Source organism: Salmo salar, chromosome 20 (genome assembly GCF_965601325.2).
Source record: "Salmo salar chromosome 20, fSalSal1, whole genome shotgun sequence".
NCBI classification, from domain to species: domain Eukaryota; kingdom Metazoa; phylum Chordata; class Actinopteri; order Salmoniformes; family Salmonidae; genus Salmo; species Salmo salar.
In genome coordinates, this window is record NC_138310.1 from 85,472,041 (window position 1) to 85,496,702 (window position 24,662).

A 24,662-nucleotide genomic window follows, 5' to 3' on the forward strand; every position below is an offset into this window, starting at 1 on the left:
TCATTGTTGTGTGTTATTGTAAGCAGAGATAGCAGCATGTCACATTGGCCACAGCCCTATCAAACAGCAGGTTAACCTAACCTTGTGACTGCCTCTCCACTCCACTCACATGGCAGATACCACTACCAGGGAAGAATGAGATATGGAATTGAGTGAAAGGGAGGAGGGAGACGGTTTGATAGAAAGGTATGATAGAAGAGGAGTGGTGTTAATATGATCAGATGCAGCAAATGGATCGAGAGAAAAGGTGCATTATGACAAAAAGGGATGAAATGAGAGGAGAGAAGGGGAAGAGGAGGAGTATATTTGTGACAGCGGTCAGGTCATGGAGTCCTGAGAGAGGGGTCAGGCCAGGAGCAAGATATTGTAGAAAAGACCCAAGATAACATGGCCCTTTCTCTCTCTCTATCTGTCTCTCCAAATGTTCTTCTGCCTCTCCAAATGTTCTTCTGTCTCTCCAAATGTTCTTCTGTCTCGCCAAACGTTCTTCTGTCTCTCCAAATGTTCTTCTGTCTCTCCAAATGTTCTTCTGTCTCTCCAAATGTTCTTCTGTCTCTCCAAATGTTCTTCTGTCTCGCCAAACGTTCTTCTGTCTCTCCAAACGTTCTTCTGTCTCTCCAAATGTTCTTCTGTCTCTCCAAATGTTCTTCTGTCTCTCCAAATGTTCTTCTGTCTCTCCAAATGTTCTTCTGTCTCTCCAAACGTTCTTCTGTCTCTCCAAATGTTCTACTGGCTCCCTAAACGTACAAAAACACACATGCACCACCACATGAAGATAACAAACATTGCTTGCTTTCTTCCACTCGTCCACATTCCCTCGTCCTCTTATCTCTCTAGCTCCCTGCCACCTTCTCACTTTCATCTCTCTCCTATAATCCCCCCTTTCATCCTGGCCCCTTCCCTGTGTTGAGGCAGAGGAAGCAGTGTGTTGAGGCAGAGACAGTCTGGACTGGAGGAAGCAGTGTGTTGAGGAAGCAGTATGTTGAGGCAGTCTGGACTGGAAGAAGCAGTGTGTTGAGGCAGTCTGGAAGAAGCAGTGTGTTGAGGCAGAGGCAGTCTGGACTGGAAGAAGCAGTGTTCAGGCAGAGGCAGTCTGGACTGGAAGAAGCAGTGTGTTGAGGCAGTCTGGAAGAAGCAGTGTGTTGAGGCAGAGGCAGTCTGGACTGGAAGAAGCAGTGTTCAGGCAGAGGCAGTCTGGACTAGAGGAAGTAGTGTGTTGAGGCAGAGGCAGTCTGGATTGGAGGAAGTAGTGTGTTGAGGCAGAGGCAGTCTGGACTAGAGGAAGTAGTGTGTTGAGGCAGAGGCAGTCTGGATTGGAGGAAACAATGTTTTCAGACAGAGGCAGTCCAGACATCAGGAAACAGTGTGTTGAGGCAGAGGCAGTCCAGACATCAGGAAACAGTGTGTTGAGGCAGAGGCAGTCCAGACATCAGGAAACAGTGTGTTGAGGCAGAGGCAGTCCAGACATCAGGAAACAGTGTGTTGAGGCAGAGGCAGTCCAGACATCAGGAAACAGTGTGTTGAGGCAGAGGCAGTCCAGACATCAGGAAACAGTGTGTTGAGGCAGAGGCAGTCTGGATTGGAGGAAGCAGTGTGTTGAGGCAGAGGCAGTTTGAATTGGAGGAAGCAGTGTGTTGAGGCAGAGATCTAGACCTGCTGCTGGTGATCAATGACAGATGGAATCCACACTCCTCTCCTCGTATCAATACCTTTACACTGCTGTCTAGATCCTCCTCTCCTCTCCTCGTATCAATACCTTTACACTGCTGTCTAGATCCTCCTCTCCTCTCCTCGTATCAATACCTTTACACTGCTGTCTAGATCCTCCTCTCCTCTCCTCGTATCAATACCTTTACACTGCTGTCTAGATCCTCCTCTCCTCTCCTCGTATCAATACCTTTACACTGCTGTCTAGATCCTCCTCTCCTCTCCTCGTATCAATACCTTTACACTGCTGTCTAGATCCTCCTCTCCTCTCCTCGTATCAATACCTTTACACTGCTGTCTAGATCCTCCTCTCCTTGTATCAATACCTTTACACTGCTGTCTAGATCCTCCTCGCCATGTATCAATACCTTTACACTGCTGTCTAGATCCTCCTCGCCATGTATCAATACATTTACACTGCTGTCTAGACCTCCCTCCTCTCCTCTCCTCTCCTCGTATCAATACCTTTACACTGCTGTCTAGATCCTCCTCTCCTTGTATCAATACCTTTACACTGCTGTCTAGATCCTCCTCTCCATGTATCAATACCTTTACACTGCTGTCTAGATCCTCCTCTCCTCGTATCAATACCTTTACACTGCTGTCTAGATCCTCCTCTCCTCGTATCAATACCTTTACACTGCTGTCTAGATCCAGTTGATCAAACTGTTTTTGTAAGATTTTAATTGATCTGTGTTGTTGCTCTCAAATTATTTCCAGATTGTGTCTTGTCCTACTAATGACCAACCATCAGGGAGAGAGGGGTTGAGCTGTTTCAGCTAGCTAATGACCGACACCAGGGAGAGAGGGGTTGAGCTGTTTCAGCTAGCTAATGACTGACCACCAGGGAGAGAGGGGTTGAGCTGTTTCAGCTAGCTAATGACCGACCACCAGGGAGAGAGGGGTTGAGCTGTTTCAGCTAGCTAATGACTGACCACCAGGGAGAGAGGGGTTGAGCTGTTTCAGCTAGCTAACGGCTGACCACCAGGGAGAGAGGGGTTGAGCTGTTTCAGCTAGCTAATGGCTGACCACCAGGGAGAGAGGGGTTGAGCTGTTTCAGCTAGCTAACGGCTGACCACCAGGGAGAGAGGGGTTGAGCTGTTTCAGCTAGCTAATGGCTGACCACCAGGGAGAGAGGGGTTGAGCTGTTTCAGCTAGCTAACGGCTGACCACCAGGGAGAGAGGGGTTGAGCTGTTTCAGCTAGCTAACGGCTGACCACCAGGGAGAGAGGGGTTGAGCTGTTTCAGCTAGCTAACGGCTGACCACCAGGGAGAGAGGGGTTGAGCTGTTTCAGCTAGCTAACGGCTGACCACCAGGGAGAGAGGGGTTGAGCTGTTTCAGCTAGCTAATGGCTGACCACCAGGGAGAGAGGGGTTGAGCTGTTTCAGCTAGCTAACGGCTGACCACCAGGGAGAGAGGGGTTGAGCTGTTTCAGCTAGCTAACGGCTGACCACCAGGGAGAGAGGGGTTGAGCTGTTTCAGCTAGCTAACGGCTGACCACCAGGGAGAGAGGGGTTGAGCTGTTTCAGCTAGCTAACGGCTGACCACCAGGGAGAGAGGGGTTGAACTGTTTCAGCTAGCTAATGACCGACACCAGGGAGAGAGGGGTTGAGCTGTTTTAGCTAGCTAATTACCTAGATCATCTTAGTGGTGTGTTATTAGCAGGATGACAGATTGATGATAAGCCAGCATGTTCGTGATGTGCACTGGGTCCAGATAATGAGGTGAACCCTTATGTCCTCCTCTCACTCAGATGGTCAGTCTATGGGACATTTAAATGGATCCTCTCACTCAGCTGTTTGTTCTATGGAGAGGTCTTTTCCCAGCTCTCTTTTCTCACCTCACACATACTCTGTCTCTGTCTCTCTGTCGCTCTCTCTCTCCCCCCCTCCCTCCCCCTCTCCCCCCCCTCTCTCTCTCTCTCTCTCTCTCTCCCCTCTCCCTCTCCCATCCCCTCTCTCTCTCTCTCCCCCCCTCTCCCTCATGTATGATAATGGTGATGTGGGATTCTGTTTGAAGCTCAGTAATGAGGAACAAATGGAGCATAAATCGGTTTGTGTTGATTGTGTTGTTTTTGTGCCGGTGTCAGAGTGAGTGTGTGTGTGTGTGTGTGTGTGTGTGTGTGTGTGTGTGTGTGTGTGTGTGTGTGTGTGTGTGTGTGTGTGTGTGTGTGTGTGTGTGTGTGTGTGTGTGTGTGTGTGTGTGTGTGTGTGTGTGTGTGTGTGTGTGTGTGTGTGTGTGTGTGTGTGCGCGCGCGTGTCTGAGTGCATTTGAGTGTTTGTGAATCTATGCGTGTGTATGTGTGTTTGCGGTTTACACACTGCGTTCCTTAAGGAAACAAACAAATTGTTCTGAGTCACTCTCTTTGACAGGCATACTGATCAGATTTCACGGCTCAGCTCATCTAGATTCCAAGCGTGTCTCTAAAACTCGCCCCAAACTGTTCCTGACATGTGTGTGTTTCCACAGCAACAGGCAGGTTCCACAGGAACACAAAAGGTGTGGAGCAATGACTTCTGACGTCGAGGTCAGAGGTTGTGCAGTTGTCATGGTAACACATGTCCCACACAAACACTGGTACTTTACTTGATCTTTCAGAATCAAAGGAATGGCAGAGAGGAGTTGTCACTGTAGTTCATCACCAAGCTATCAGACAGGTGCACACAGGCACAGACACACACACACAATAAGAACTTGTAAGTAAGCATTTCACTGTAATGTTTACACCTGTTTTATGCTGTGCACCCACCAACACTTTGATTTGATATAACACACTAGTACAGTGAAATGAGAAAGTAAGTTAGCCATATGCAGAGTCAGTTCCAGGGTCAGTAGCCATATGCAGAGTCAGTTCCAGGGTCAGAAGCCATATGCAGGGTCAGTTCCAGGGTCAGTAGCTATATGCAGGGTCAGTTCCAGGGTCAGTAGCTATATACAGGGTCAGTAGCTATATACAGGGTCAGTAGCTATATACAGGGACAGTTCCAGGGTCAGTAGCTATATACAGGGTCAGTTCCAGGGTCAGTAGCTATATGCAGGGTCAGTTCCAGGGTCAGTAGCTATATACAGGGTCAGTTCCAGGGTCAGTAGCTATATGCAGGGTCAGTTCCAGGGTCAGTAGCTATATACAGGGTCAGTAGCTATATACAGGGTCAGTAGCTATATGCAGGGTCAGTTCCAGGGTCAGTAGCTATATACAGGGTCAGTTCCAGGGTCAGTAGCTATATGCAGGGTCTGTTCCAGGGTCAGTAGCTATATACAGGGTCAGTTCCAGGGTCAGTAGCTATATACAGGGTCAGTTCCAGGGTCAGTAGCTATATGCAGAGTCAGTTCCAGGGTCAGTAGCTATATGCAGGGTCAGTTCCAGGGTCAGTAGCTATATGCAGGGTCAGTTCCAGGGTCAGTAGCTATATACAGGGTCAGTTCCAGGGTCAGTAGCTATATACAGGGTCAGTTCCAGGGTCAGTAGCTGTACGCAGGGTCAGTAGTTATATACAGGGTCAGTTCCAGGGTCAGTAGCTATATGCAGAGTCAGTTCCAGGGTCAGTAGCTATATACAGGGTCAGTTCCAGGGTCAGTAGCTATATACAGGGTCAGTTCCAGGGTCAGTAGCTATATACAGGGTCAGTAACTATATGCAGGGTCAGTAGCTATATACAGGGTCAGTTCCAGGGTCAGTAGCTATATGCAGACTGTATGTGTATGTGTGCGTATATATATATATGATGAGACAGCCTACAAGGAGAAGGTCAGTGACTTGGCAGTGCGGTGCCGGTCAACACTCCTAAGGCCGTGGGGCCTGTGACGGTGAGACAGCCTACAAGGAGAAGGTCAGTGACTTGGCAGTGCGGTGCCGGGAAAATAAGTCACTGACCTTCTCCTTGTAGGCTGTCTCATCGTCACAGGCCCCACGGCCTTAGGAGTGTTGACCTGATTAAAAACCTTAAATCTCGTTGGTCTCTGAGAGCAAGATAACCGTAACTTCTTCGAGGAAAAGATCATGATAATTAGAAAGCAAATTACGGACTCCTCTTTAAATCTGCGTATTCCTCCAAAGCACAGCTGTCCTGAGTATGCACAACTCTGTCAGGACCTAGGATCAAGGGAGACACTCAAGTGTTTTAGTACTATATATATCTCTTAACACAATGATGAAAATAATCATGGCCTCTAAAACTTCAAGCTGCATACTGGACCCTATTCCAACTAAACTACAGAAAGAGCTGCTTTCTGTGCTTGGCCCTCCTATGTTGAACATAAAAAACGTCTCTCTATCCACCGGATGTGTACCAAACTCACTAAAAGTGGCAGTAATAAAGCCTCTCTTGAAAAAGCCAAACCTTGACCCAGAAAATATAGAAAACTATCGGCCTATATCGAATCTCCCATTCCTGTCAAAAGAAAATTGAACAAGCTGTTGCGCAGCAACTCACTGCCTTCCTATGGACAAACAATGTATACGAAATGCTTCAGTCTGGTTTTAGACCCCATCATAGCACTGAGACTGCACTTGTGAAGGTGGAAAATTACCTTTTTATGGTATCAGACCGAGGCTCTGCATCTGTCCTCGTGCGCCTAGACCTTAGTGCTGCTTTTGATACCATCGATCACCACATTCTTTTGGAGAGATTGGAAACCCAAATTGGTCTACACGGACAAGTTCTGGCCTGGTTTAGATCTTATCTGTTGGAAAGATATCAGTTTGTCTCTGTGGATGGTTTGTCCTCTGACAAATCAACTGTAGATTTCGGTGTTCCTCAAGGTTCCGTTTTAGGACCACTATTGTTTTCACTATATATTTTACCTCTTGGGGATGTCATTCAAAAACATAATGTTAACTTTCACTGCTATGCGGATGACACACAGCTGTACATTTCGATGAAACATGGTGAAGCCCCAAAATTGTCCTCGCTGGAAGCCTGTGTTTCAGACATAAGAAAGTGGATGGCTGCAAACCTTCTACTTTTAAACTCGGACAAAACAGAGATGCTTGTTCTAGGTCCCAAGAAACAGAGAGATCTTCTGTTGAATCTGACAATTAATAATGATGGTTGTACAGTCGTCTCAAATAAAACTGTGAAGGATCTCAGCGTTACTCTGGACCCTGATCTCTCTTTTGACGAACATATCAAGACTGTTTCAAGGGCAGCTTTTTTTCCATCTACGTAACATTGCAACAATTAGAAACCTTCAGTCCAAAATTAATCCATGCTTTTGTCACTTCTATATTAGACTACTGCAATGCTCTACTTTCCACCTACCCGGAATAAAGCACAAAATAAATTTTTGTTAGTGCTAAACACAGCTGCTAGAATCTTGACAAGAACCATAAAGCCTCTCTACTGGCTTCCTGTTAAGGCTAGGGCTGAATTCAAGGTTTTACTGCTAACCGACAAAGCATTACATGGGCTTGTTCGTACCTATCATTCCGATTTTGTCCTGCCGTACATACCTACACGTATGCTACGGTCACAAGACGCAGGCCTCCTTATTGTCCCTAGAATTTCTAAGCAAACAGCTGGAGGCAGGGCTTTCTCCTATAGAGCTCAATTTTTATGGAGTGGTCTGCCTATCCATGTGAGAGACGCAGACTCGGTCTCAACCTTTAAGTCTTTATTGAAGACTCATCTCTTCAGTAGGTCTAAGATTGAGTGTAGTCTGGCCCAGGAGTGTGAAGGTGAATGGAAAGGCACTGGAGCAACGAATCGCCCCTGCTGTCTCTGCCTGGCCGGTTCCCCTCTCTCCACTAGGATTCTCTGCCTCTAACCCTATTACAGGGGCTGAGTCACTGGCCTACTGGTGCTCTTCAATGCCGTCCCTAAGAGGGGTGCGTCACTTGAGTGTGTTGAGTCACTGTCGTGGTCTTCCTGTCTGGGTTGGCGCCCCCCTTTGGGCTGTGCCGTGGCGGATATCGTTGTGGGCTATGCTCGGCCTTGTCTCAGGTGAATTTTGTCCCATTCCTCCTGACAGAGCTGGTATAACTGAGTCAGGTTTGTAGGCCTCCTTGCTCGCACACGCTTTTGCTACAACTTTGGAAGTATGCTTGGGGTCATTGTCCATTTGGAAAACCCATTTGCAACCAAGCATTAACTTCCTGACTGACGTCTTGAAATGTTGCTTCAATATATCCACCTAATTTTCCACCCTCATGATGCCATCTATTTTGTGAAGTGCACCAGTCCCTCCTGCAGCAAAGCACCCCCACAACATGATGCTGCCACCCGCGTGCTTTACGGTTGGGATGGTGTTCTTCGGCTTGCAAGCCTCCCCCTTTTTCCTCCAAACATAACGATGGTCATTATGGCCAAACAGTTCTATTTTTGTTTCATCAGACCAGAAGACATTTCTCCAAAAAGGGCCATCTTTGTGCAGTTGCAACCCGTAGTCTGGCTTTTTTTATGGCAGTTTTGGAGCAGTGGCTTCTTCCTTGCTGAGCGGCCTTTCAGGTTATCTCGATATAGAACTCGTTTTACTGTGGATATAGATACTTTTGTACCCGTTTCCTCCATCATCTTCACAAGGTCCTTTGCTGCTGTTCTGGGATTGATTTGCACTTTTCGCACAAAAGTACGTTCATCTCTAGGAGACGAGTCTCCTTCCTGAGCGGTATGACGGCTGCGTGGTCCCATGGTGTTTATACTTGCGTACTATTCTTTGTACAGATGAACGTGGTATCTTCAGGTGTTTGAGAATTGCTCCCAAGGATGAACCAGACTTGTGGAGGTCTACAATTGTTTTTCTGAGGTCTTGGCTGATTTCTTTAGATTTCTCCATGATGTCAAGCAAAGAGGCACTGAGTTTGAAGGTAAGCCTTGAAATACATCCACAGGTACACCTCCAATTGACTCAAATGATGTCAATTAGCCTATCAGAAGCTTCTAAAGCCATGACATAATTTTCTGGAATTTCCCAAGCTGTTTAAAGGCACAGTCAACTTAGTGTATGTAAACTTCTGACCCACTGGAATTGTGATACAGTGAATTATAAGTGAAATTATCTGTCTAGGTATACAATTGTTGGAAAAATGACTTGTGTCATGCACAAAGTAGATGTCCTAACTGACTTGCCAAAACTATAGTTTATTAACAAGAAACCGGTTTCAATGACTCCAACCTAAGTGTATGTAAACTTCCGACTTCACCTGTAGGTGTTTGTGTCCTCAGCCGTAACTTTGGGGTTAGCTGCAAAAAGCCATGTCCTTTAGCTCAGCGCCAACTCTTTAGATTGGGGAAGCAGCGAAACTTCACTGTGGGGACAATGTCGGTGATGCATTTCCTAAGGAAGCATAAGACGTAGGGGGTTACCTCTTCAATGCTATCGGCGGAGTCCCGGAACATATTCTAGTCAGTGCTAGCAAAGAAGTCTTGTAGCATAGACTCCGAAACAGAGGACCATTTCTTTACGGAGCGCTTCACGAGTACTTCCTGTTTGAGCTTCTCGTTGTAAACAGGAAGCAGGAGTATAGAGTCATGATCTGATTTGCCGAAGGGAGTTGGAGGGGGCTTTGTATATTTGCTTATGGGTAGAGTAACAGTGATCTAGGACTTTATAGCCAAAAGTGGCAAAGGAGACGTGTGGATTGATGTTGGGCATTATATGTCTTAATGACGCGGAAATAAAATCACCGGCAACAAGGAAAGCAGCCTCCGTGTGCATAGTTTCCTGCTTGTTTATAGCCTCGTACAGTTCGTTAACTGCCAGCTTGTGATTTGTACTGTAATATCCTGAAGTGGAATATATACTGCAGTCAACAGATGAAAACTCTCTTGGGTGGTAGAAGGGTTGGCATTTGACCAAATCAAATCAAATCACATTGTTATTGGTCACATACACACGGTTAGCAGATGTTAATGCGAGTGAAGTGAAGTGCTTGTGCTTCTAGTTCCGACAGTGCAGTAATATCTAACAAGTAATCTAACAATTCCACAACAACTACCTTATACACACAAATGTAAAGGGATGGAATAAGAATATGTACATATAAATATATGGATGAAATATGGCCGAGCGGCATTGGCAAGATGCAATAGATGGTATATAAATACAGTATATATATATATATATATATATATATATATATATATATATATATATATATATATATATATATATATATATATATATGACATGAGTAATGTAAGATATGTAAACATTATTAAAGTGGCATTATTTAAAGTGACTAGTGATCCATTTATTAAAGTGGCCAATGATTTGAGTCCGTATGTAGGCTGCAGCCTCTCAGTGTTAGTGTTTAACAGTCTGATGGCTTTGAGACCGTCAGGTATTCCAAGACGGGTGAACAATGGGTCGAGACTTCCACTGCGCTAGAGTCAACAAACCATTTGCTGTTGATGAAGAGGCATACCTCTCTCCCTCGATTTCCCTGAATCCAATGTCCTGTTTGCTTGGTGGATGGAGAATCCATCGACTTGGATAGCCATGGGGGTTATCTTGTCTGAAAGCCATGTATCAGAAAAGCTGAGAATATTGCAGTTACAAGAGTCCCGTTGGTAGCAAATCCGTGATCAGAGGGCATCCATATTTGTATCAAGTGACTGTACATTGGCCAATAGGATAGAGGGAAGAGGTAGCCAGTTTTACCATCACCTGAACCTCCCCCTCTCCTGGTTCTTCTTCGCCTGCGTTTCCTATTGGATAGCCGGAAAACTGTATCGGAATACACAAAGAGCCCAGGGCAGATGAGTCAAAGTCGAAGTTGAAGCCGGCATTGAGGTTAGTAACTGCCAATCTGATGTTAAAGAGTTCTTGTCGATCATTAAAAAAAAAGAAACGCCCAAAAAAGTAACAAAAAATAGAAAAGTTGGGTCCATTCAGAACGGCACCATCTTCCCAAACAGAACTCTGTGAGTAGGAACACAAAGTCATGATGTCCCAGCCACAACTCTTTGATGAGGGGTCAACATCATAACCAGAGGATCAGTAGACAGATTCCTGGTTAGGTTAACTACTGATTTTCATACATGGTTAAGCTTCCTGGTTAGGCTAACTACTACTCTCAATACATGGTTTAGACAGATTCCTGGTTAGGCTAACTACCGATCTCCATACATGATTCAGCTTCCTGTACAGTCGCTCTGGATAAGAGCGTCTGCTAAAAATGACTAAAATGTAAATGTAAAATGGACACCTGCGGGTAGATTTAGCCTTCCCTGTAGCTCAGTTGGTAGAGCATGGTGTTTGCAACACCAGGGTTGTGGGTTCGATTCCCACGGGGGGCCAGCACAGAAAAATAATGTATGAAATGAAATGTATGCATTCACTACTGTAAGTCGCTCTGGATAAGGGCGTCTGCTAAATGACTAAAATGTAAAATGTAAAAATGGTTAGGCTAACTACTGATCTCAATACATGGTTCAGACAGTGTCTTGGTAATGCTAACCACTGATCACAATATATGGTTCAGACAGTGTCTTGGTAATGCTAACCACTGATCACAATATATGGTTCAGACAGTGTCTTGGTAATGCTAACCGCTGATCACAATATATGGTTCCGACAGTGTCTTGGTAATGCTAACCGCTGATCACAATATATGGTTCAGACAGTGTCTTGGTAATGCTAACCACTGATCACAATATATGGTTCAGCATCGAGGAGGACACACACTTCAGCTCAGATCTAACAACTACAGCTATTCCCACATCAACTACTGTAGACCAGGGTTATAGTTTGGACATGAGGAAGAAAAACAGATCTAGGAAGAGCCAGTAGTCTCCAGGGATGCGGTAGCTATATGTCTGTAACATGTGCTTGAGTCGCGTGCAACGCCACACATCCCCTTCATCCTCTGGTCTTTACTCTGATCCCTGGGCTCTATGGACACGCACATTCCACAGACACACTCACAAGTCACACACACACCCTTGCATGTGCACACACACATTCCCTGTATAAACCCAATCTCCTCGTTCCCGAGTGGAACGAGACTTGCAAAGTGGGACTTGTAGTGGGACTTGCAAAGCAAACGTCCTATTCTAAATCTTTGTCATACTTCTATTTTTTTAATTAAAGCTACTCGTCCTACACTGTTTAAGCTAGAAACGTCATGCAAACTTTAAAACGTGCAGATCGGTCTTGAATAGTGTGCTTTCATACAACTTTTGGATGTCTTTAATACCTTTTAAACTATTAAGACTTGTGTCCTTCTTTTTGTCCTCCATACACTTTTACAGGATTTCCTCAGCATTCTAAAGGGCCCATTGTGGCATCATGCCTCCCAACATTCTAATCAGCTACTTTAACCACTTTGCCAACAACTTAGACAAAAAGTTAGAGCGTATGAAATCTTCCTCTATTTCTCTGCTTTTCAAATCTGAGATCGGAACAGGAAAAATATATATTCCAGCAACCAAGCATCAAGCTGTTTTCGTAAACCCATCACCTACCTCTATTAAAGATGCAGTAAGTCATGTCAGAAGCTAGCAGATTCATTACTTACCAACAACAACTGCAAATTCCACTAAAACTACATCACGTTTTAAAGTTCGTCGTCTTAACAACACTATCATTAATCTAACAAATACGTTTTGTGGGTCATAAGGCAGTATTAATTTAGTTTCATAGCATGTTTCTCACACTGGCTTTAGCCACTGAGAGAGCAGGCATGCTAAGGGGAGTTGCCTAGCAACATGCGCCTCGGAGGGAGACAACATCTTCATAGCGTAACAAATTCCCATGATTTGTGAATCTGTTCAGATTGAACAGATAGCGTGACAGCTAAAAAAATTGCCCCACAACCCAAAGTTATACGGTTGATATAGTAATTATTTCACTACATTTAACTTTGAATATATTTAACTGTTTTGTTTAACACTTTTGAAACATCTTCAAATACCAGTATTTTAAAAACAGGTAAAGCATGTCCCACAATTTTATTTCATGGAAAATTACAATCTAGTGCACGCACAAACACACACACACACACACACACACACACACACACACACACACACACACACACACACACACACACACACACACACACACACACACACACACACACACACACACACACACACACACACACACACACACACACACACACACCTCATGCAGTGGTGCATTAGCGTAGAGTGAGGTTAGTTCTGCACGCGAGGTGGGAGCGTCACTCATCATTCTGAAGGAGTGTCATTCCCAGAGTCAGTCTGACAGGGAACTCCACTCCCCCTCTGTCATATTACATCTCAGGGCTGAGGGACAGGCACTGCCACAGCAGAGACATGACAGCTCCAAATCACACATACACGCAAGCACACACAAAAAATGTTCCCACACACGGTGAAAATTATTTGGAAGTCAGGAGTGGTGATATGTAGGGGTACAGCAGCAGAAGACAGGAGTGGTGATATGTAGGGGTACAGCAGCAGAAGACAGGAGTGGTGATATGTAGGGGTACAGCAGCAGAAGACAGGAGTGGTGATATGTAGGGGTACAGCAGCAGAAGACAGGAGTGGTGATATGTAGGGGTATAGCAGCGGAAGACAGGAACAGAGAGGAGGAATGTAAGGGGAGGGAGAAAGCATTAGTGGAATAAAGGGTGGTTTATCTTGAGACTGTCAGCTCAGGCAGCCCTAAGAGGAGGGAGACAGCATTAGTGGAATAAAGAGTGGTTAATCTTGAGACTGTCAGGTCTTGATGATCAGGGCGGGCTGATATTTACCATATTAAAATAATTCCTGTATGCCGTGCGGGTGAGCCCATGTGCGCCCGTGGCTGGGTGGGGTTGTTCTGTAGTTGCGTAGTTCAAATCAAATCAAACTTTATTTGTCACATGCGCCGAATACAACAAGTGTAGACCTTACCGTGAAATGCTTACTTACAAGCCTTTAACCAACAGTGCAGTTCAAGAAGAGTTAAGAAAATATTTACCAAATAGACTAAAGTGAAAATAACAATAACGTGGCTATATACAGGGGGTACCGGTACCGAGTCAGGGTGGAGGCTATATACAGGGGGTACCGGTACAGAGTCAGTGTGGAGGCTATATACAGGGGGTACCGGTACCGAGTCAGGGTGGAGGCTATATACAGGGGGTACCGGTACCGAGTCAGGGTGGAGGCTATATACAGGGGGTACCGGTACCGAGTCAGGGTGGAGGCTATATACAGGGGGTACCGGTACCGAGTCAGGGTGGAGGCTATATACAGGGGGTACCGGTACCGAGTCAGGGTGGAGGCTATATACAGGGGGTACCGGTACCGAGTCAGTGTGGAGGCTATATACAGGGGGTACCGGTACCGAGTCAGTGTGGAGGCTATATACAGGGGGTACCGGTACCGAGTCAGTGTGGAGGCTATATACAGGGGGTACCGGTACCGAGTCAGTGTGGAGGCTATATACAGGGGGTACCGGTACCGAGTCAGGGTGGAGGCTATATACAGGGGGTACCGGTACCGAGTCAGGGTGGAGGCTATATACAGGGGGTACCGGTACCGAGTCAGGGTGGAGGCTATATACAGGGGGTACCGGTACCGAGTCAGGGTGGAGGCTATATACAGGGGCTACCGATACCGAGTCAGTGTGGAGGCTATATACAGGGGGTACCGGTACCGAGTCAGGGTGGAGGCTATATACAGGGGCTACCGGTACCGAGTCAGTGTGGAGGCTATATACAGGGGGTACCGGTACCGAGTCAGTGTGTGGGGGTACAGGTTAGTTGAGGTAATTTGTACATGTAGGTACGGGTGAAGTGACTATGCATAGATAATAAACCCATTTGATTAATTGTTCAGCAGTCTTATGGCTTGGGGGTAGAAGCTGTTAAGGAGCCTTTTGGTCCTAGACCTGGCACTCCGGTACCGCTTGCCGTGCGGTAGTAGAGAAAACAGTCTATGACTTGGGTGACTGGAGTCTCTGACAATTTTATGGGCTTTCCTCTGACCGCCTACTATATACAGTTGAAGTCGGAAGTTAACATACACCTTAGCCAAATACATTTAAACTAATTTTTCACAATCCCTGACATTTAATCCTAGTAAAAATTCCCTGTCTTAGGTCAGTTAGGATCACCACTTTATTTTAAGAATGTGAAATGTCAGAATAATAGTAGAGAGAATGATTTATTTCAGCTTTTATTTCTTTCATCATATTCCCAGCGGGTCAGAAGTTTACATACACTCAATTAGTATGTGGTAGCATTGCCTTTAAATTGTTTAACTTGGGTCAAACGTTTCGGGTAGCCTTCCACAAGCTTCTCATAATAAGTTGGGTGAATTTTGGCCCATTCCTCCTGACAGAGCTGGTGCAACTGTAACAGGTTTGTAGGCCTCCTTGCTCACACATGCTTTTTCAGTTCTGCCCACAATTTCAGTAGGATTGAGGTCTGGGCTTTGTGATGGCCACTCCAATACCTTGACTTTGTTGTCCTTAAGCCATTTTGCCGCAATTTTGGAAGTATGCTTGGGGTCATTGTCCATTTAGAAGACCCATTTGCGACCAAGCTTCAACTTCCTGACTGATGTCTTGAGATGTTGCTTCAATATATCGACATAATTTTTCACCCTCATGATGCCATCTATTTTGTGAAGTGCATCAGTCCCTCCTGCAGCAAAGCACCCCCACAACATGATGCTGCCACCCTCGTGCTTCACAGTTGGGATGGTGTTCTTTGGCTTGCAAGACTCCCCCTTTTTCCTCCAAACATAATGATGGTCATTATGGCCAAACAATTATATATTTTTTTCATCAGACCAGAGGACATTTGTCCAAAAAGTACGATCTTTGTCCCCATGTGCAGTTGCAAACCGTAGCCTGACTCTTTTATGGCAGTTTTGGAGCAGTGGCTTCTTCCTTGCTGAGCGGCCTTTCAGGTTATGTCGATATAGAACTCGTTTTACTGAGGATATAGACACTTTTGTACCTGTTTCCTCCAGCATCTTTACAAGGTCCTTTGCTGTTGTTCTGGGATTGATTTGCACTTTTCGCACAAAAGTACGTTCATCTCTAGGAGACAGAACACGTCTCCTTCCTGAGCGGTATGACGGCTGCGTGGTCCCATGGTGTTTATACTTGCATACTATTGTTTGTACAGATGAACGTGGTACCTTCAGGCGTTTGGAAATTGCTCTCAATGATGAACCAGACTTGTGGAGGTCTACAATTTTTTTCGGAGGTCTTGGCTGATTTCTTTTGATTTTCCCATGATGTCAAGCAAAGAGGCACTGCGTTTGAAGGTAGGCCTTGAAATACATCAACAGGTACACCTCCAATTGACTGAAATTATGTCAATTAGCCTATCAGAAGCTTCTAAAGCCATGACATAATTTTCTGGAATTTTCCAAGCTGTTTAAAGGCACAGTCAACTTAGTGTATGTAAACTTCTGACCCACTGGAATTGTGATACAGTGAATTTTAAGTGAAATAATCTGTCTGTAAACAATTGTTGGAAAAATTGCACAAAGTAGATGTCCTAACCGACTTGCCAAAACTATAGTTTGTTAACAAGAAATTTGTGGAGTGGTTGAAAAACGAGTTTTAATGACTCCAACCTAAGTGTATGTAAACTTACGACTTTCAACTGTAGGTCCTGGATGGCAGGAAGCTTGGCCCCAGCGATGTACTGGGCCATACACACTACCCTCTGTAGTGCCTTACGTTCAGATGCCGAGCAATTGCCATACCAGGTGGTGATGCAACTGCTCAGGATGCTCTCGATGGTACAGCAGTAGAAGTTTTTGAGGATCTGGGGACCCATGCTAAATCTTTTCAGTCTCCTGAGGGTGAAAAGGTTTAATTGTGCCCTCTTCACGACTGTGTTTGGACCATGATAGTTCATTAGTTGTGTGCATGCATGTGTGTGTGTGTGTGTGTGTGTGTGCGTCTCTGGTTTGGCGGGACCTCCCTTTAGGACAAGACACGTCACTAAGGAAGGATAAACTGTGTATTTTATAGTATTTATGATAGCAGAGATATGACTGAAGCAGGTTAAATGGTGTATTTTATAGTAATTATGATAGTGGAGACATGAAGCAGGATAAATTGTGTATTTTATAGTTATTTTGATAGCAGAGACATGAATGAAGGAGATGGATAGTTATTTTGATAGCAGAGACATGACTGAAGGAGATGGATAGTTATTTTGATAGCAGAGACATGAATGAAAGAGATGGATAGTTATTATGATAGCAGAGACATGAATGAAAGAGATGGATAGTTATTATGATAGCAGAGACATGAATGAAAGAGATGGATAGTTATTATGATAGCAGAGACATGAATGAAAGAGATGGATAGTTATTATGATAGCAGAGACATGACTGAAGGAGATGGATAGTTATTATGATAGCAGAGACATGAATGAAAGAGATGGATAGTTATTATGATAGCAGAGACATGACTGAAGGAGATGGATAGTTATTATGATAGCAGAGACATGAATGAAAGAGATGGATAGTTATTATGATAGCAGAGACATGACTGAAGGAGATGGATAGTTATTATGATAGCAGAGACATGAATGAAGGAGATGGATGGTTATTATGATAGCAGAGACATGAATGAAAGAGATGGATAGTTATTATGATAGCAGAGACATGAATGAAAGAGATGGATAGTTATTATGATAGCAGAGACATGAATGAAAGAGATGGATAGTTATTATGATAGCAGAGACATGACTGAAAGAGATGGATAGTTATTTTGATAGCAGAGACATGACTGAAGGAGATGGATAGTTATTATGATAGCAGAGACATGAATGAAGGAGATGGATAGTTATTATGATAGCAGAGATATGAATGAAAGAGATGGATAGTTATTACGATAGCAGAGATATGAATGAAAGAGATGGATAGTTATTATGATAGCAGAGACATGAATGAAAGAGATGGATAGTTATTATGATAGCAGAGACATGAATGAAAGAGATGGATAGTTATTATGATAGCAGAGACATTAATGAAGGAGATGGATAGTTATTATGATAGCAGAGACATTAATGAAAGAGATGGATAGTTATTATGATAGCAGAGACATGAATGAAAGAGATGGATAGTTATTATGATAGCAGAGACATTAATGAAGGAGATGGATAGTTATTATGATAGCAGAGACATTAATGAAGGAGATGGATAGTTATTATGATAGCAGAGACATTAATGAAAGAGATGGATAGTTATTATGATAGCAGAGACATGAATGAAAGAGATGGATAGTTATTATGATAGCAGAGACATTAATGAAGGAGATGGATAGTTATTATGATAGCAGAGACATTAATGAAGGAGATGGATAGTTATTATGATAGCAGAGACATTAATGAAGGAGATGGATAGTTATTATGATAGCAGAGACATGAATGAAAGAGATGGATAGAGCGTTTAACCAACAGAGCTATCAGCCCACACACACACTCCCTGATTCGGAACCTATTCTGAACCCACAATGCCACACTTCCACGGAATCTAAACAGGAACACAGAAACTCTCTGTGACTTTACACTGGCTGCTGTGTTCCTTTATATTCCCTCCAAAGAGGAGGATGGAGAAAATCAAGAGGTGATGGAGTGAAGAAAGAGAGGAAGCAATCAGAATAAAGACAGCGAGGGAGAGCAGATGCTGGAGAAGGAGAGGAGGAATAGGTGGGGCAAAGAAAGGAAAACACACAAGGAGAGAATAAGGTTAAAAGGATAGAAAGGATGCTATACAGCAGGACAGACCAAAGTCCAAAGAGACAGCTGCTGGTCTGGTCGAGACACAGAGAGACAGCTGCTGGTCTGGTCGAGGCACAGAGAGACAGCTGCTGGTTGAGACACAGAGAGACAGTTGCTGGTTGAGACACAGAGAGACAGCTGCTGGTCTGGTTGAGACACAAGGAGACAGCTGCTGGTTGAGACACAGAGAGACAGCTGCTGGTCTGGTTGAGACACAAGGAGACAGCTGCTGGTTGAGACACAGAGAGACAGCTGCTGGTCTGGTTGAGACACAAGGAGACAGTTGCTGGTTGAGACACAAGGAGACAGCTGCTGGTTGAGACACAGAGAGACAGCTGCTGGTCTGGTTGAGACACAGAGAGACAGCTGCTGGTTGAGACACAGAGAGACAGCTGCCAGTTGAGACACAGAGAGACAGTTGCTGGTTGAGACACAGAGAGATAGCTGGTGGTCTGGTTGAGACACAGAGAGACAGCTGCTGGTTGAGACACAGAGAGACAGTTGCTGGTTGAGACACAGAGAGATAGCTGGTGGTCTGGTTGAGACACAGAGAGACAGCTGCTGGTTGAGACACAGAGAGACAGCTGCTGGTCTGGTTGAGACACACAGGAGGCATGCGAGAGGCAGAGAGTTTGAAGTGTCTGAAGTATTGTGCCTGGCTGGTCCAACCCATCATGACTAGTATAACTCTAAAGCTGCTGTTATACGACACAACTTATTGATTGCTTAGTGAAACACACTGCAACTAATCAGCAACACATCTGCAACTTGGTTAGATCCAGTTGAAACTTTGCAACTTTGTGCAACTAGTTGCAAGCAACAGCCAATCAAAACAAACACTTTTGTCACATGATCCATTTGAAGGTTCAGAATATCGACCCAGTTGTCATGTCAACACAGCTGTCAGTGCTGCCCAGCACAACCCGCAATGACAGAACAGAGACTAGCACAACAGGAGATGTATGCAAATTATTCTACATGGCTTTGCAGTCAATACATTTCATTTTGAAAGTGAACTCAAACCTCTCCCTAACCAATTTCAACTGAAATTGTCCACGATGAACTATGCTAGCTAGCTTAGTTTGTTGCTAGCTTGGTTAGCTTGTTGGTGTTGCTGGTGTTTGCAATGTCATTTTGGCTAGCTAGCTAAATTGTACAGGCTACATTTCTTCTATATCCTTGCTACAATAAACAAACAGTTGGATAAACAAATAATTAGTGAAACCACGATGTAATGCAGCCGATGACATGGGGTGAGTTTAGAATTCTCAAACAAGCAGCTTCACTTTGATTGGCTGTTGCATGCGATTTCAATTGCGTTTGAGTTGCTTCATGTAACAGCAAAATAACTTTTTTACTTACCTATTTTTTAATTAACACTTTTTTTTTCTTCTTAAAAACCTCTTAAAGCATTGTTGGTTAAGGGCTTGTAAGTAAGCATTTCACTGTAAGGTCTACACCTGTTGTATTCGGCGCATGTGACAAATACAATTTGATTTGATATGATGTCACTTGCAACTGTAACTCAAATTGTGTGAGAGTTGCTTTGTGTAACCCCAGCCTGAGGACGTGTGTAATGTCACAGTGTTGTACGTGTCTAGGTGATGTCATGTGGTGTTTGGTATTTTATTAGGATCCCCATTAGCTATTGCGAAAGCAGTTTAGTTGGTCTGTTATGCAGAAAATGTCTTTCCTGAATCCTATGACATTGCTGTGATTGGTTGGGAGACAGGAACTGTAAATCCAAGGCTGACTCTGACCTGCTCTATTCCACCACAGCACATTCCATATTCCAACTGCCTCACAGGAGGGGCTGTTTATTTGGCTGTTTATTTGGCTGTTTGCATGTGTTCATGATGTATTTGTCTGCGTGTATGTGTGTGTAAACGCCTCGCATGCAAGTACATCTTTATGGCATATCTACTTACATGAGTTTCTGCTCCACGTTCTCTCTCTCCGTCCTGATCCTCTGGAGTTCGACACACACACTCCTCAGCTCCTCCCTGAGCACTGTGAGAGGAAGAGAGAGAGTGAGAGAGAGAGATGGAAAGAGATAACTCTACACCCAGGAATGGGGAAAGAGAGGGAGATAGAATGAGAGAGTCATCTATCACTTCAGCACCCAGAAACCTGAAAGACTGATGAAACCATCCAGTCTGTCTGGCTACCGGAGACAGAGAAAGAAAACAACGGCACGAAAGGGAAACATGAGCGTGCTTCAAAAGAAGGGAGAAGAAGAGAAGAGCAAGAGGGATAAGGAGAAAGAGAGCGAGAGAGAGAGCGAGAGAGAGATAGAGGGAGAGAGAGAGAGAGAGAGAGAGAGAGAGAGAGAGGAGATATGAAGGTAGAGAAATTATAGAAAGGGTAGAAGTAGAAACGTATTTTATTTTTTGTCTGTCAGGTCAACGTAAATAGGGATATTCCGATCCTTTTGAGAAGTGTAATTTGACAGAAGTTTAACATTCTGTCATAAAGAGCACATGTTCAACTTAATAAAAAACACATTTTTTCCATCTCAAGAGGGTAAAAAGAAGAAGACTATAATAAATGCCCCAAAAAGTAACAGGGTTGACAATTTCATCTTAAAATCAGCCATTAATCCCCTGGAAGCTTGTTGTGTGCAACAAGGAGTGGCAATTGACCCTTTGCTAGCCCTGCCCCCTTGGTTACTGCTGCAACCTCCAACAGCATTTTCCCAGGAAGCCCAATTCCCCCTTCAACCACTGGCTAAATCCCCTCACAATCATGGGTGGATTGGCCAGAAGGGCCAATGTTTTATTGGTCAGCCTGTTGCGTGCTTTGGTGTGTGTGTTCCCAAACAAGGACCAGTTGCGTTCTGAGGCGGCTGATGTTAGTGGGATTTGGAGGGTGATGGAGGCAACAGGGGAAAGAGCCTCAGATCCACAAAGTCCCTTCCACCAGATGACTGATGAGATATGTTGGCACGACTGCCATATTGCATCTCCATCCCAAAGCCCTTGCTTGGAAGTGCACTTCGCCAGACTGCCAAGAACCTTGCCCTCATCCAGGCCAAGGTGGCGAGACACGGTAGTGATGACACCATAGGCCTTGTTGATCTCTGCACCAGACAGGATGTGCTTGCTAGCATACTTGGGGTCCAACATGTACGCTGCAGCGTGTATGGTCTTCAGGCAGAAGTCTTCACGCTTTTTAATGTATTTCAGAACTGCAGTTTCCTCTGCTTGGCTCAACAGTAAAGTGGGCAGGGCAGTACGAATTTCTTCTCTTATATCTGCAAGCAGACTCTGAACATCAGACAGGATGGCATTGTCTCCCTCAATCCTTGCAATGGCTACTGCTATAGCTTTCAGGAGTTTCAGGCTGCGTAACACTCTTTCCCAAAATAGATCATCCAGGAGGATCCTCTGATGGGGCTGTCCATATCGGCAGACTGATATGGCCATTTCTTGGAGAGAATCCTTCTCCCTCCAGGAGACTGTCAAACATGATGACAACACCCCACCCCCCCCAACGGGTGTTGCTGGGCAGCTTCAATGTGGTGCTCTAATTCTTCTCACTTTGCTTGGTGAGGTAGATTGCTGCTATAACTTGATGACCCTTCACATACCTAACCATTTCGTTGGCTCCATTGTTTTCAGTGTCATGATGTCCTTGAGGAGCAGATTCAATGCATGAGCAGCACAGCCAATGGGTGTGACGTGAGGGTAGGACTCCTCCACTTTAGACGAAGCAGCCTTCATGTTCGCAGCATTGTCTGTCACCAGTGCAAATACCTTCTGTGTTCCAAGGTCATTGATGACTGCATTCAGCTCATCTGCAATGTAGAGACCGGTGTGTCTGTTGTCCCTTGTGTCTGTGCTCTTGTAGAATACTGGTTGAAGGGTGTAGATGATGTAGTTAATTATTCCTTGCCCACGAACATTCGACCACCCATCAGAGATGATTGAAATACAGTCTGCTTTCTCTATGATTTGCTTGACCTTCACTTGAACTCTGCATTCAGCAAATGAAAAGATAAAGCATGTCTGGTTGGAGGGGTGTATGCTGGGCGAAGACATTCAACGTCTGATTCCAGGAGGACCATGAGCTGTTGCTATCGATAAGGTGTCGGATTCATAATTTTCACCTCGAATAGAAGTAGAGGGACTTTTGTCAGAGGTTGCTTGTTGTGAGCGCTGAGGGAACTTTATGCACTTGGCCAGATGATTCTGCATCTTTGTTGCATTCTTCACATATGATTTTGCACAATATTTACAAATGTACACAGCTTTTCCTTCTACACTAGCTACAGTGAAATGTTTCCACACATCAGATAGTGCCCGTGGCATTTTCCTGTAAAGATTAGAAAAAATGAGTAAAAAAACAACAAAAACATGTACAGATAAATAGTTAAGCAGTTAGATTAAACAACTCCTTTGTAAGATAAATGCTTTAAAATGAAACATGTATGGAAACAGGTGAATTAACACTCCTCAGTTAGCAGGCTCAAGCAAGCTAAAACCCACATGGTAGCAAAAACTAACTAGCAGAAATTGTTAACAAGTTAGAAATTATTTAAATACACTTTGCTGTAGGCTACTATTTACTAGTTAACAAAAAATCATGTGTCATTTAAAATATATTCACCCCACCCAGTATTGTAATCAAAACTTACCAGAAAGCATGTAGTCCTTGGCTCAGACAGTGTAGTAGTGTGGGCTCAATAGCATCTCATTAGTGTGCAAGATCTTGAGAATCAGCTGTACATGTGATGGAAGAATGTACTGTGCATGCAGAGGGTTGCAATTCCATTGAATTGGGGATAGTTTAACCAAAATATGTCACAATACCTAGAATGACCTTATGTGTATCCCACAAAAAAAGGTTCACTGTTATAAGCTAACTTTTTTAATGAATTTAAGCAAAATTACCCAAATTCCAGGGCTTAACTTCCCATGGAAAATATCCGGGAAAATTATTTCCGACCCTTTGCAACCCTAGTTCCAGTGAAGGGAAATGTTAACGCTACAGCATACAATGACATTCTAGACCATTCTGTGCTTCCAACTTTGGGGAAGGCCCTTTCCTGTTTCAGCATGACAATGCCCCCGTGCACAAAACGAGGTCCATACAGAAATGATTTTTCAAGATCAGTGTGGAAAAACTTGACTGACTGGCCTGCACAGAGCCCTGACCTCAACCCCATCGAACACCTTTGGGATGAATTGGAACGCCGACTGTTAAATCATCCTAATGAATCTGTTCAATGTGATGTTGGGGGCTGTCTGTGTATTTCAAATGGTTTTATCAATGCTTCTAAATCTCTGTCTCTCTTCAGCCCAGTGAAGCTTTGTGAATTGTAGCAGAGAGGAATAGTCACGTATTTTCCCCCTCATTGGCTAGAGTGGTTCCACCTGATCTCGCCTCCTCCCACCTGCCTTCCATCTTTGAGGACATGTATTTCCATTGTTAGACCAGGTAGTTCAACTTGGCAACATAATAGCTCACATTTGACTGTAGTGACTAGGGACTCTGGTGTAGGATTACATTACATAAACACCGCCATTGGAGGCTGGAATGTCTCATCTAAAATGTAATTCGCTCATCGGAGGGCCCGTCAATGCTTGCTTCAAACGCTGGAAATCTGTCTGCATCCACAAAAATTTGTGCCATTATTCTATGACAAACACAGATGGTTTTATATTGAATTCAATAGATGAAAACAGAGAGAGAAAGAGAGACTCTGACACAGATTTACTGCCTGTTCCTTAATGTTTTGGCTGTATATGTAGCCTAATATTAAACACAGCTAATTGGGCAGGGCGGAACACGACATGCACTATAACTCAGAGGAGGAAGGGGAGGACCATCCTCCTCAATGAATTTCATAAAAATTCTAATTGTAAAACATTGAAAAAGTTATCCTTTTTAGATAAAACTATACTAAATATATTCACGTTGTATTGTATTCTGCATTGTTGGGAAGGGCATGTAAGTAAGCATTTCACTGTTAGTCTACACCTGTTGTTTACGAAGCATCTGACAATTAAAACTGTATTTGATTTGATATTATGTTTGTAGTGTTGCTAACCACTAAATGACTCTGAATTCACGGTCAGCATGCAGTCAAAGCTGTAACCACTTTTGGAAATAACTAGCACTCTCAAATCGTATCCTGATGTCGACAGCAGATGGGCATTGTATTCATAACATTGCTAACTTAGATAGCTAACATACATTTTGAGAAAACAAGTTATATTAAGTGGATGGATAGCTAGCTAGCGTTAGCAACGTTTGGTGGTAAATGAGACAGAGCTAACTAAC

General features: G+C 44.1%; 1 protein-coding gene across 1 annotated transcript in view; it reads right to left on the minus strand.

Annotated features, from left to right (window-relative positions):
* The window catches only part of LOC106581442 (uncharacterized), a 132,960-nt gene that overhangs the window by 83,254 nt on the left and 25,044 nt on the right, over positions 1-24,662 (minus strand). The window contains exon 2 of the mRNA XM_014163506.3: positions 20,306-20,387. The gene's annotated coding sequence lies outside the window, so the exon portion shown is untranslated. The remainder of the gene's footprint in view (positions 1-20,305; positions 20,388-24,662) is intronic.